Source organism: Dermochelys coriacea, assembly GCF_009764565.3.
Source record: "Dermochelys coriacea isolate rDerCor1 chromosome 12 unlocalized genomic scaffold, rDerCor1.pri.v4 SUPER_12_unloc_1, whole genome shotgun sequence".
NCBI lineage: Eukaryota > Metazoa > Chordata > Testudines > Dermochelyidae > Dermochelys > Dermochelys coriacea.
In genome coordinates, this window is record NW_025091561.1 from 5,217 (window position 1) to 15,652 (window position 10,436).

A 10,436-nucleotide genomic window follows, 5' to 3' on the forward strand; every position below is an offset into this window, starting at 1 on the left:
AGTTCCCCGGATCACTTTTTTTTCCTTTCTTAAAACTAGGAACTATATTAGCAATTCTCCAATCATTCGGTACTATTCCTGAGTTTACAGATTCATTAAAAATTCTTGCTAATGGGCTTGCAATTTCAGGTGCCAATTCCTTTAATATTCTTGGATGAAGATTATCTGGGCCCCCCGATTTAGTCCCATTAAGCTGTTTCAGTTTCGCTTCTACCTCTGATATGGTAATATCTACCTCTATATCCTCCTTCCCATTTGTCATGCTACCATTATCCCCAAGATCCTCTTTAGCCTTATTAAAGACTGAGGCAAAGTATATGTTTAGATATTGGGCCATGCCTAGATTATCTTTAACCTCCGCTCCATCCTCAGTGTTTAGCGGCCCCACTTCTTCCTTCTTAGTTTTGTTCTTATTTATATGGATATAGAACCTTTTACTATTGGTTTTAATTCCCTTTGCAAGGTCCAACTCTACTCGACTTTTAGCCTCTCTTACTTTATCCCTACATGTTCTGACCTCAATTAGGTAGCTTTCCTTGCTGATCCCTCCCATCTTCCACTCCCTGTATGCTTTCTGCTTCTTCATAATCACCTCTCTAAGATGCTTGCTCATCCAGCTTGGTCTACAACTCCTTCCTATGAATTTTTTCCCCTTTCTTGGGATACAGGCTTCCGATAGCTTCTGCAGTTTTGATTTAAAGTAATCCCAGGCCTCCTCTACCTTTAGATCCATAAGTTCTTCAGTCCAATCCACTTCCCTAACTAATTTCCTTAATTTTTGAAAGTCAGCCCTTTTGAAATCAAAAACCCTAGTTGCAGATATATTTTTGTTAATCCTTCCATTTAGTTTGAACTGAATTAGCTCATGATCACTTGAGCCAAGATAGCTGGAGTTGATGTAGCTTAGATCGCCTTATATTGGTGTCTGTTCTGTGCTGGGTGGACGGGAGAGTTTCTCTTATGACTTACCCTATGCTTCTCGTTCCGGTGGAGTACCGAGGTCGATGGGAGAGCAATCGGGGGTGGATTTAAAAGGTCTTCACTAGACCCACTGAATCGACCCACCGTTATGTAGAGACAAGCCCTAAGAGTGAGACCAGATCTGGCTCCTGTTGGCCCTGTGGGTGCTCAGACACTGACACTGCAACAATGAGATCACGCTAACGCTTCCGTAGTCGGCAGGATTCAAACCTGCACAGGGGGACCCCAATAGATTTCCAGTCCATCGCCTTAACTGACTTTTCAGGTTTTCTCACGACATTATAGTTCTGTGCTCCGTGAGTTCTCACGTCCCATTGTTTGCCCAGACCGGCTCCCCCAGCACACTCACTGCTTTGTCGTTGTGCACCTGTGTCAAGGCTGAACAGCGAGAATTCCTGCCCATTTCCCGTCTGGCTAGAGCACGATGAGAGTGTGTTTGTGTTAATGACATTGCTGTAGACTGTTCATTTCCAACTTTGACAATTCACACAGTCCCTTTCCCATTCAAATCACCAGCCACTCAGGGATTCCTATAACAGGGGTCAAGTTTTCTCAGGGGCACTGAAATGTCTCAGGGGGCTGGTGCGTGAACTCAGCCTTGCGTTCCAGCCTTATTGTTTCACGGACTAACAGCAGCTGCAGGAAGAAAGAGCCGAGCGTTCCTGCTCCGTACAGAGGAGTTTGATAAGTCATAAGAGAGACTCTCCCATCGACCCAGCATGGCGCAGACACCACAATAAGTCGATCTAAGCTACATCAACTCCAGCTATGTTATTCATGTAGCTGGAGTTCTGTAACTTAGGTCGACTGAGCCCTATAGCGTAGACCTGCCCGTAGGCTGTCTGCACTTTAAACACGGCTGGAGCACATTGGAGTAGACACTCGCTACAGTGATTGGAGACGTTTTCCCATCGCTTTAGTAGCCAGATTGACGGAAGAATTCTTCCCTCCACCTAGCGCTGTCCACGCCAGGGCTTCGGTCATCTGAACGACATTGGTTAGGAGGTTGGATTTCTCACACCCGGAGAGACGTAGCCCTGCTCATTAGGTGTCCAGAGTACATCAGCCCTTAGATCTCTCCTAGTATTTCGGTGCGTGCAATGAACCGTGAGAGGAAAACATCAACTCACAAACACAGAGACTGAATTCCCCACATTTAATCTCACTGCATTTTCCAGAAAGTCACAAAATCCAGTTCATTCTTGCTAGGAGAGAGAAACATTAAGTGACACTAATTCTTAGGCTTGTGTAAATAAAGTTATGGGTTTAATTAATATAGTAAAAATGAGGGCTGTCGATTAATCGCAGTTAGCTCAAATTCACGATCACAAATTCAAATCTACATCATAAGCAGAACTCCCACCCCAGAGTACGCTGAGCAGTGTCCTTCGCCTCAGTTTCTTCTCTTGCGGTGTGACAGTCCCATGCAATGTTCCTTTAACAGACCCCTCTGCTCTCCTTCCCCCAACCCCCACCCCCATGGTCAGCAAACCCCAGGGGTGGGGGGGAGGGGAAGGCATCCAGCGATACCTCAGCTTCTGCTGATGCCACTCCCTCACCTGGCTCTCAGGTTGCCCTGTTCCCTCTGCGTTGCTGCCGCTCCACGGCATTGTCGTTCCCCTGCTGCTGGGAGCGTCTGCGTCGCCCCTTCCCCTGCCGTCGCCCGCCTGTCTCCCGCGTCGCCCCTTCCCCTGCCTGTCTCCCGCGTCACCCCTTCCCCTGCCGTCGCCCGCCTGTCTCCCGCGTCGCCCCTTCCCCTGCTGTCTCCCGCGTCACCCCTTCCCCTGCCGTCACCCGCCTGTCTCCCGCGTCGCCCCTTCCCCTGCCGTCGCCCGCCTGTCTCCCGCGTCGCCCCTTCCCCTGCTGTCTCCTGCATCGCCCCTTCCCCTGCCGTCGCCCACCTGTCTCCTGCGTCACCCCTTCCCCTGCCATCACCAGCCTGTCTCATGTGTCACCCCTTCCCCTGCCTGTCTCCCTCGACACCCATTCCCCTGCCGTCACCCGCCTGTCTCCCGCGTCGACCCTTCCCCTGCCATCGCCCGCCTGTCTCCTGCATTGCCCCTTCCCCTGCCATCACCCGCTTGTGTCTTGTGTCACCCCTTCCCCTGCCGTCACCCGCCTGTCTCCCGCGTCGCCCCTTCCCCTGCCGTCGCCCGCCTGTCTCCCGCGTCGCCCCTTCCCCTGCCTTCACCCGCCTGTGTCTCGTGTCGCCCCTTCCCCTGCCATCACCCGACTGTCTCCTGCATCGCCCCTTCCCCTGCCATCGCCAGCCTGTCTCCTGCGTCGCCCCTTCCCCTGCCATCACCCGCCTGTGTCTTGTGTCACCCCTTCCCCTGCCGTCGCCTGCCTGTCTCCCGCGTCGCCCCTTCCCCTGCTGTCACCCACCTGTCTCCTGCGTCGCCCCTTCCCCTGCCATCGCCAGCCTGTCTCCCATATCACCCCTTCCCCTGCGGTCACCCACCTGTCTCCCATGTCTCCTCTTCCCCTGGCGTCTCCCATGTTGCCCCTTCCCCGGCCATCACCTGCCTGTCTGATGTGTCACCCCTTCCCCTACCATCACCTGCTGTGTCTCCCCTTCCCCTGCCATTGCCCGCCTGTCTTCCACGTCGCCCCTTCCCCTGCCGTCACCTGTCTGTCTCCTGTGTCACCCCTTCCCCTGCCGTCGTCTGCCTGTCTCCCGCGTCGCCCCTTCCCCTGCCATCGCCTGTCTGTCTCCTGTGTCGCTCCTTCCCCTGCCGTCACCCGCCTGTGTCTTGTGTCGTCCCTTCCCCTGCCATCGCCAGCCTGTCTCCCATATCACCCCTTCTCCTGTGGTCACCCACCTGTCTCCCATGTTGCCCCTTCTCCGGCCATCACCCGCTTGTCTCCTGCATTGCCACTCCCCTGGCCATCACCTTCCTGTCTGATGCATCACCCATTCCCCTGCCATCGCCTGCTGTGTCTCCCCTTCCCCTGCCATCGCCTGCTGTGTCTCTCGTGTTGCCCCTTCCCCTGCCGTCACCCACCTGTCTCCTGCAGCCTCTGCACAGCCACGTAGTGGGGGAACCTCACTACAGGTGCAGACTGGGCAGCCTCTTCCATTGCAACACCATGGGTGGGATGTGATCTGGGATCTGGGGGAGACTAACCCCCTAACCCACCCCTTCTGCATGAGGCCCTGCCCCTTCCGCAAACCCCGCTGGAGCCCAGAGCCCCCCCACACACGGCAGCAGCCAGCTCCCAACACAGGCTAGTACCCCCAGGCTTCCTCCCAGCCCCAGAGTGCGCTGTGCAGCCCCAGCGTCCCCAGCCCCGGAGCACCGGGAGGTGGGTTACGCGACCCCGACTCGACCTGCCAGTGACTCGGGGGGCTCTGCGCTCCATCAGCCAGGGCGGGCCAGGCTGCGGCCGGGACTCAGCCAGGGGCAGCATGGCCGTGCTTCCCTGCCGGGGCAGGAGGAGGCCAAGGGCTGTGTGCAGCCAACAGGGAAGTGGGAGGGAGGCGTCTTCGAGCCGGCCCATCTTGTCCGTTTCTCCCTCCCCACTTGGGCGGAAGCGGGAAGGGAGGGAAAGGTTCCTGGCTGAAGGTTTTGCGCTCGGCCTTGAGGACTAAGTCTGAGCGCCAGGCGTGGCTGCTGGGAGATGGGTTTCTGAGTCGCATCCAGCGCACTCTTCGGGCCACCAGCTGAAAGCACTGAGGCCAAGAGGGACGGTTTAGAGGTGGCCAAAAGGGGCCTTTGAGGCTCCTAGCAGGTCCTGAGGAGCAAGGAAAGAGCAGGGGATTACGACCGTCCCCGGGTGGGCTCGAACCACCATCCTTTCGGTTAACAGCCGAACGCGCTGACCCATTGCGCCACAGAGACACGTCGTGAGGGCAAAAGTCCCGAGCATAACAGTGTCTCCCTGGCCCCCCTCCTGGCCCTCACCAGCAGCAGGAAGCAGAGCGCCAGGGCTGGGGGAGTAGGTTGGGCTGGGCCCGGGCTGCCGGTGAGTGCCGGGGGTGGGGATCCCTTTCCCCAACCCCACCCCCCGAGCGACACGGCTGGGTCCGGGGCAGGGGAAGCAGAACGGGCTGCTCCCGGCCCCCTGCTAATGCCCCGGGCCACTCTGGGCCTGTGGGGCCCCCAAAAGTGCCTTCCACAGCTCCTGCCTCCCAGACCCTGGGGGGAAGGGGAGGCCTGAAGCCCCACACAGCCCCCCAAGGGGGGGGCTGCGTAGGGCACCCAGATGTGGGGCCCTGAATGTGGTCATGTAGTTTTCCCAAACTCAGGCTTGATTCTCTTTCCCTGTCACTAGAAGGTCTCATTGGCTCTCCCCCCCCCGCACAGCTGGGGAGTGGGGACGTGTGGCCTTTTCCCCGGCAGAAGGGTGGTGCCTGCCTAGCGAGTGAGGGTCGCTTTGGGGGACCCTGCACTCCGGGCAGGCTAAGTGCAGATCTCTGCCCTTTACTCAGCCAAGAAGGAATGTTTTTCACTAACATCCCAAGTGTGCAAGTCCGTCCCCACAGAGCAGCCCCACGCTCCGTGCTCCCTGAGCCCTGGGGAGAAGGGACCTTCTGCGGCTGGAATCCCGCCCGGCTGGGGCCTTGAACCCGGGGCTGAGCCGTCGCGAGAAAGGGAAGCGAGCGAGCTCGGCGCTGTCCGGCACCAGCTGCTGGAGAGCAGAGGGAATCGACTGAGCGACGTCCTGGCTCATTTACATCTCACCTTGTTCTCTCCCTGCCAGCTGGGGAGAGGCCTGAGCACGGCAGCTCCTTATTTGCATATTAAAAGCAGCCGTTTGGGGCCGCTGGGGTGAATTGTGAGCAAGTTTTGGGGCTGGGACCCACGTGTCTAGTACAGGCGGTTGGGAGCCTGGCTGAGCAGAGCCTGGCCCTGACGGGGTGTGCGGTCACCCTCAGCTGGGAGCAGGATGCTGTGTGTGTGTGTGTGTGTGTGCGCATGCGGGCTGCCTGCCTGTGACTGGCCTGTGAGCTTCTCTCTGCTGAAAGCGGCGGCGGCGGCGGCGGCGGCGGCGGGGTTGGGGGCAGTGCAGCAGGTGGGGGAAGGGAATCGAGGCACAGTTGCTGGCTGTGCTGGCTGCTTGCCGTGGTGACGTGTGCTGGGGAGCGGTGTCCCGTGTAGCGCTGGGAGGGGCTGCTGGTGCAGGGCGGAAGACAGGCAGGGGCCAGGCGCTGTCTGGGAGCTTGAGACGAGGGGTGGTGCCTGGATGGCTGGTGTCGGCCTGCCCAGTGTTACATTTCAGACAGACTCATCTCCCCTTGGCTGTCACTACGTGACGTTGTCTGACAGTGATGCTGGGCTCAGCCGCCAGGGCCTTGTGCACTGAGAGCTCAGCGCAGGCTCGCGAGAAGCGGATCGAGGACGAGCAGCGCCGGTTCCTGCTGCCAGGGCGGAGGAACAGAGAAAGCAGCAGCGGGTCCCGCCTCCTGCCTGGCGAGAAGCTGCAGCCCCCAGGGGTGTTCACAGGGTGCATCCACTTGAACGCGCTGCTGTTTTCTGCCTGTCGCTGGGTGACGGTTTCTGCCCGAGCTGGTAGCCGATGGGCTGTCGCTTCTTCGGGGTGGAGATCGCTGCAGGTGCCGCGGCTCTGAAACATCTCGAAGCCCCGGGCCGTTGGGAGTCGCTGGCGGGAGGCGGGAAATTGCCGGGCTGCAGCGCGAGGCTCCTGGGGGCAGCAAACCAGCTTTGGGGTCCACTTGCAGCGGCTGGGAGCTGCAGGGTCCATACACAGTGGTGTGGGCCTGTGGGGGCTCTCCCGTACCCATGGCTGCTGGGAGCTTCAGGGTCTGCCTGTGGGAGATGTGAGGCCCTGTGAAATGTGGCAAATGGGAGCTCTGGGGTCCGCCTGTGGTGGCTGGGAGCTCTGGGGTCCATCTGCAACGGCCTGGGGCTGTGGAGCTCCGGAGTCTGCCCACGGCGACCAGGAGCTGTGGGGTTCCCCTGCTCCCTGCAGTGGCAGCTGGAAGCTTCACCCCCCAGCATTTGGGGTCCCTCCACCACAGCAGCAGCTGGGAGCTCTGGGTTCTGCACACAGCAGTTGGGGTCCATCTGTAATGGCCTGGGTCTACGGGGTCCTCCTGCCACCCATGGCTGCTGGAATTCCAGGGTCTTCCCATGGCAGCTGGGAGCTCTGCCTGCAGCAGTGGAGGGCTGCCTATGGTGGCTGGGAGTGAGGGTTGCCAAATTTCTATTGGCACAAAACCAAACACCCTACCCCCACCCCTTCCCTGAGGCCCTGCCCCGCTCACTACATTCCCCTCCCTCAGTGGCTCGCTCACCTCTACCCTCCCTCACTGTCACTGGGCTGGGGCAGGGGTTTGGGTGTGGAGGAGGGGCTGGTGCTGGGCTGTATAAGTAGGACCATTGCCAGCAGATCGCCGGACATGATCGTTCCCCGCTACTCACTATTGGTGAGGTCTCATCTGGAGTCCTGTGTCCAGTTGTGGGCCCCACACTACAAGAAGGATGTGGAAAAACTGGAACAAGTCCAACGGCAGACGACAAAAACGATTAGGGGGTTGGTGGGGTGCTCACTTTTGCAGTGAGGAAGGAGTTTCTATCCCAGCTGGCGTGAAGCAGAGAAACACCCAGCTCCCCAGGTGCTATTTAGCCCCCTCAAGCACAGGGACAGCCGCACATTTGGAGGAGGGAAACTGCTCTACACGCTAGCACGGGCATTTGCCCACTTACTTTGGCAAGTCAGGAATGGCAAAGGCTAGACTGGACGCACCTGGGGCTCACGCCCTAGCCTTTGTGACACCCAAACCCAACTCCTTTCTGGGGGTCTAGCTGAAGCCAGAGCATTGGCCTGAGCCACCAAGAAAAGGTTCCCGCCCTGAAGAAAGCAGGACTTTCAGCACAAAGGAAAAACTGCACTATCACAAGGGGACTCAAACTCTCAATCAGCTGATCCAAAGTCAGACACCTTCTCCATTAGGCAACATGGTGTCATAGGGTCCCTGCGCGATGCTCTGGAACTGCTCCCGATGAAGCCAGGCAGGACTCTGGGGAAGTCTCCTTTCTGTGAGCAGACTGTCTTCAGGACAAACAGCTCACACAACCTCCACCTTCCTGGGTCTGACCTTGGAGCATTCAGCATCCTCTGCCCCTCTGTGCACTTCCCACAGCAAGTCCACCCAGGCGGGGTCCTGGCGAAGCCAGAGGGTCCTGCCCCCCAACTCCACAGTCAGGCGTGACTCTCAGCCAGCCGGTAAAACAGAAGGTTTATTAGATGACAGGAACATGGTCTAAAACAGAGCTTGTAGGTACAGAGAACAGGACTCCTCAGCTGGGTCCATTTTGGGGGGCAGTGAGCCAGACAACCACATCTGCACTTCACTCCATGTCCCCAGCCAGCCCCAAACTGACTCTCTCCAGCCCCTCCTCCTCTGGGCTTTGTCCCTTTCCCAGGCCAGGAGGTCACTGGATTTCTTTGTTCTCCAACCCTTTAGCTCTCACCTTGCAGGAGGAAGGGCCCCAGCCATCACTTGCCAGGAAACAGCATGTCGGCCATTCTCTGTGTCCAGACCCCTGCACACACCTGCCCCCTTGGGCTCTGCAACGATCACACACCCTTATCCCACCACCTAGATACTTAAGAACTGCATAGGGGAAACTGAGGCACCCCCACATTATTCAGACGAAACATTAAGAACAGTCCTGCTTCATCACACATGGTAATAGGCAAAAAGCTCCTAAAAGCTCGTCTTTAGAAAAGGCGGAACCTGTGTTTCTTGGGTCAGCTACTGAGGAGAGACTCTTTGGGCACAAGAAGTAGAGTCCCCAGCGAGAAGTGAGACTTCATTCTATGGAGCCAGGTGCATTACCTGGGCAGGGAGGCTTAGGCATGGGGGATTCGGGTGCACCAGACAGGCTGGCTGTCTAGGTGCGGAGATTTAGTTGCTCTGAGGAACAGGAGGGAGGAGGAAGAGGAATCCTGCTTCAAGGCAGTGGCTGTGGAGAAAAAGAGGAGGGGTTCCTGGGACTTTTTTTGTCTCTCTTTTGCCTACCTGCTCGCTCTTGTGGTGAAAGGGGAAGATACTCTTAACAAGCCTGGCTAGCTCTGTTGGTAGAGCATCAGGCTCTTAATCAGAGGGTCAAAGGTTTCAGCCCCTGTCCAGGCACTCAGCTTTTAAATTCCTTGTGTGCCAGGAGCCAAATGATTCCTGGTGGTGTCCAGACCCACACACAGAGTCCAAGAAGCCCTGGCCATTTCCTGGAAAGGTTCCTTTCCTGAGGAATCAGGAGAGAGGCTCCACATCCACAGGAGCACCATAGAAAGCGCAGTCTCTAGCTGCTAGGAAGTGCTGTGGGGCCAGGTGCTGAGAAAGCCCAGAGGGAGAGCAGTAGAGATGGGAGTACAGAGTGCAAGTCAAACCGCGCCCCCACCCCAGCCACACACCTCAAAAAAAACAAAAACCAACCCCAACCAACCATCTCCCCAACAGACCCTCAGTCTGGAAAGCATTTGTCCCTCACACTGTTGAAAAGACTCACAGCAGAAAGGAGGATCCCAGCTTCTTAAACAATCCTCTAGCAAGAGAAAGAACCTCATGTCTATCAATTCACAAAACACTCCCAAGAAATTGTAACAATAATTTGTCATAAAGAAACTAAAGCATTAGAGATTTCAGATTTTTCAGCCACTTGAAGAAATCTGCTCTAAAGAAGCCTTGTCACAGCAAAACTCTTTCTGCTTTTCTAACCAGAAGATTCTCCCCAAAAGGAGATGCACCATTACTGGAAAAAAGAAAAGGAGGACTTGTGGCACCTTAGAGACTAACAAATTTATTAGAGCATAAGCTTTCGTGAGCTACAGCTCACTTCATCGGATGCATTTGTTGAAGTGAGCTGTAGCTCACAAAAGCTTATGCTCAAATCAATTTGTTAGTCTCTAAGGTGCCACAAGTACTCCTTTTCTTTTTGCGAATACAGACTAACACGGCTGCTACTCTGAAACCATTACTGGAGACACTGCAATACCAGGTCGATGCATGGGGTGGACAGAGCAAACTCCTATTCCATCCCCCTTTTTCAAAAATCAATTCAGTAGACAGTCCTCAAATAAAGGACATATCAGATATTAAACTGATAAGAACAGATTTAATAATTGTATTAAGATGATGTTAAAATAAAAAGGAAACAGTACAGAGTTTAAGCAAAGAAGTTTCTGGTTATCAGGGAATAAGGTACAGAGTATCAAGAGTGCGAAGTTCGGTTTAGGATCGGGTGGTTTAAGGAATACATCATCTGCAATCTCCCCGATTGGGGGTAAAAGGTTAATGGGTCAAAGTACAAACATTGAGAGATGGGGGTATGTTGTTCATATAATGGCTATGTTCAGGTGTGGAGTCTTAGGAGTGGATACGATGATGAGGATGGATTTACCCTCATTTGCTGAGGTTTAATGTTCAGTGAGTTTATGATTCCAGTTCATATGGTCCAATGGAAAAAGTCTCTCGGTCCCTTTCTCAT

The 10,436-nt window shown here is 55.9% G+C and overlaps 2 non-coding genes across 2 annotated transcripts; both read right to left on the bottom strand.

Annotated features, from left to right (window-relative positions):
* Window positions 1–4,749: 4,749 nt before the first annotated feature.
* On the bottom strand, window positions 4,750–4,823 carry TRNAN-GUU. Its single transcript has one exon. It is a non-coding gene; the product is annotated as a tRNA-Asn (tRNA).
* A 5,087-nt stretch (window positions 4,824–9,910) lies between these two features.
* On the bottom strand, window positions 9,911–10,100 carry LOC119849588. Its single transcript, XR_005290502.1, has one exon. It is a non-coding gene; the product is annotated as a U2 spliceosomal RNA (small nuclear RNA).
* Between the last annotated feature and the right edge of the window lie 336 nt (window positions 10,101–10,436).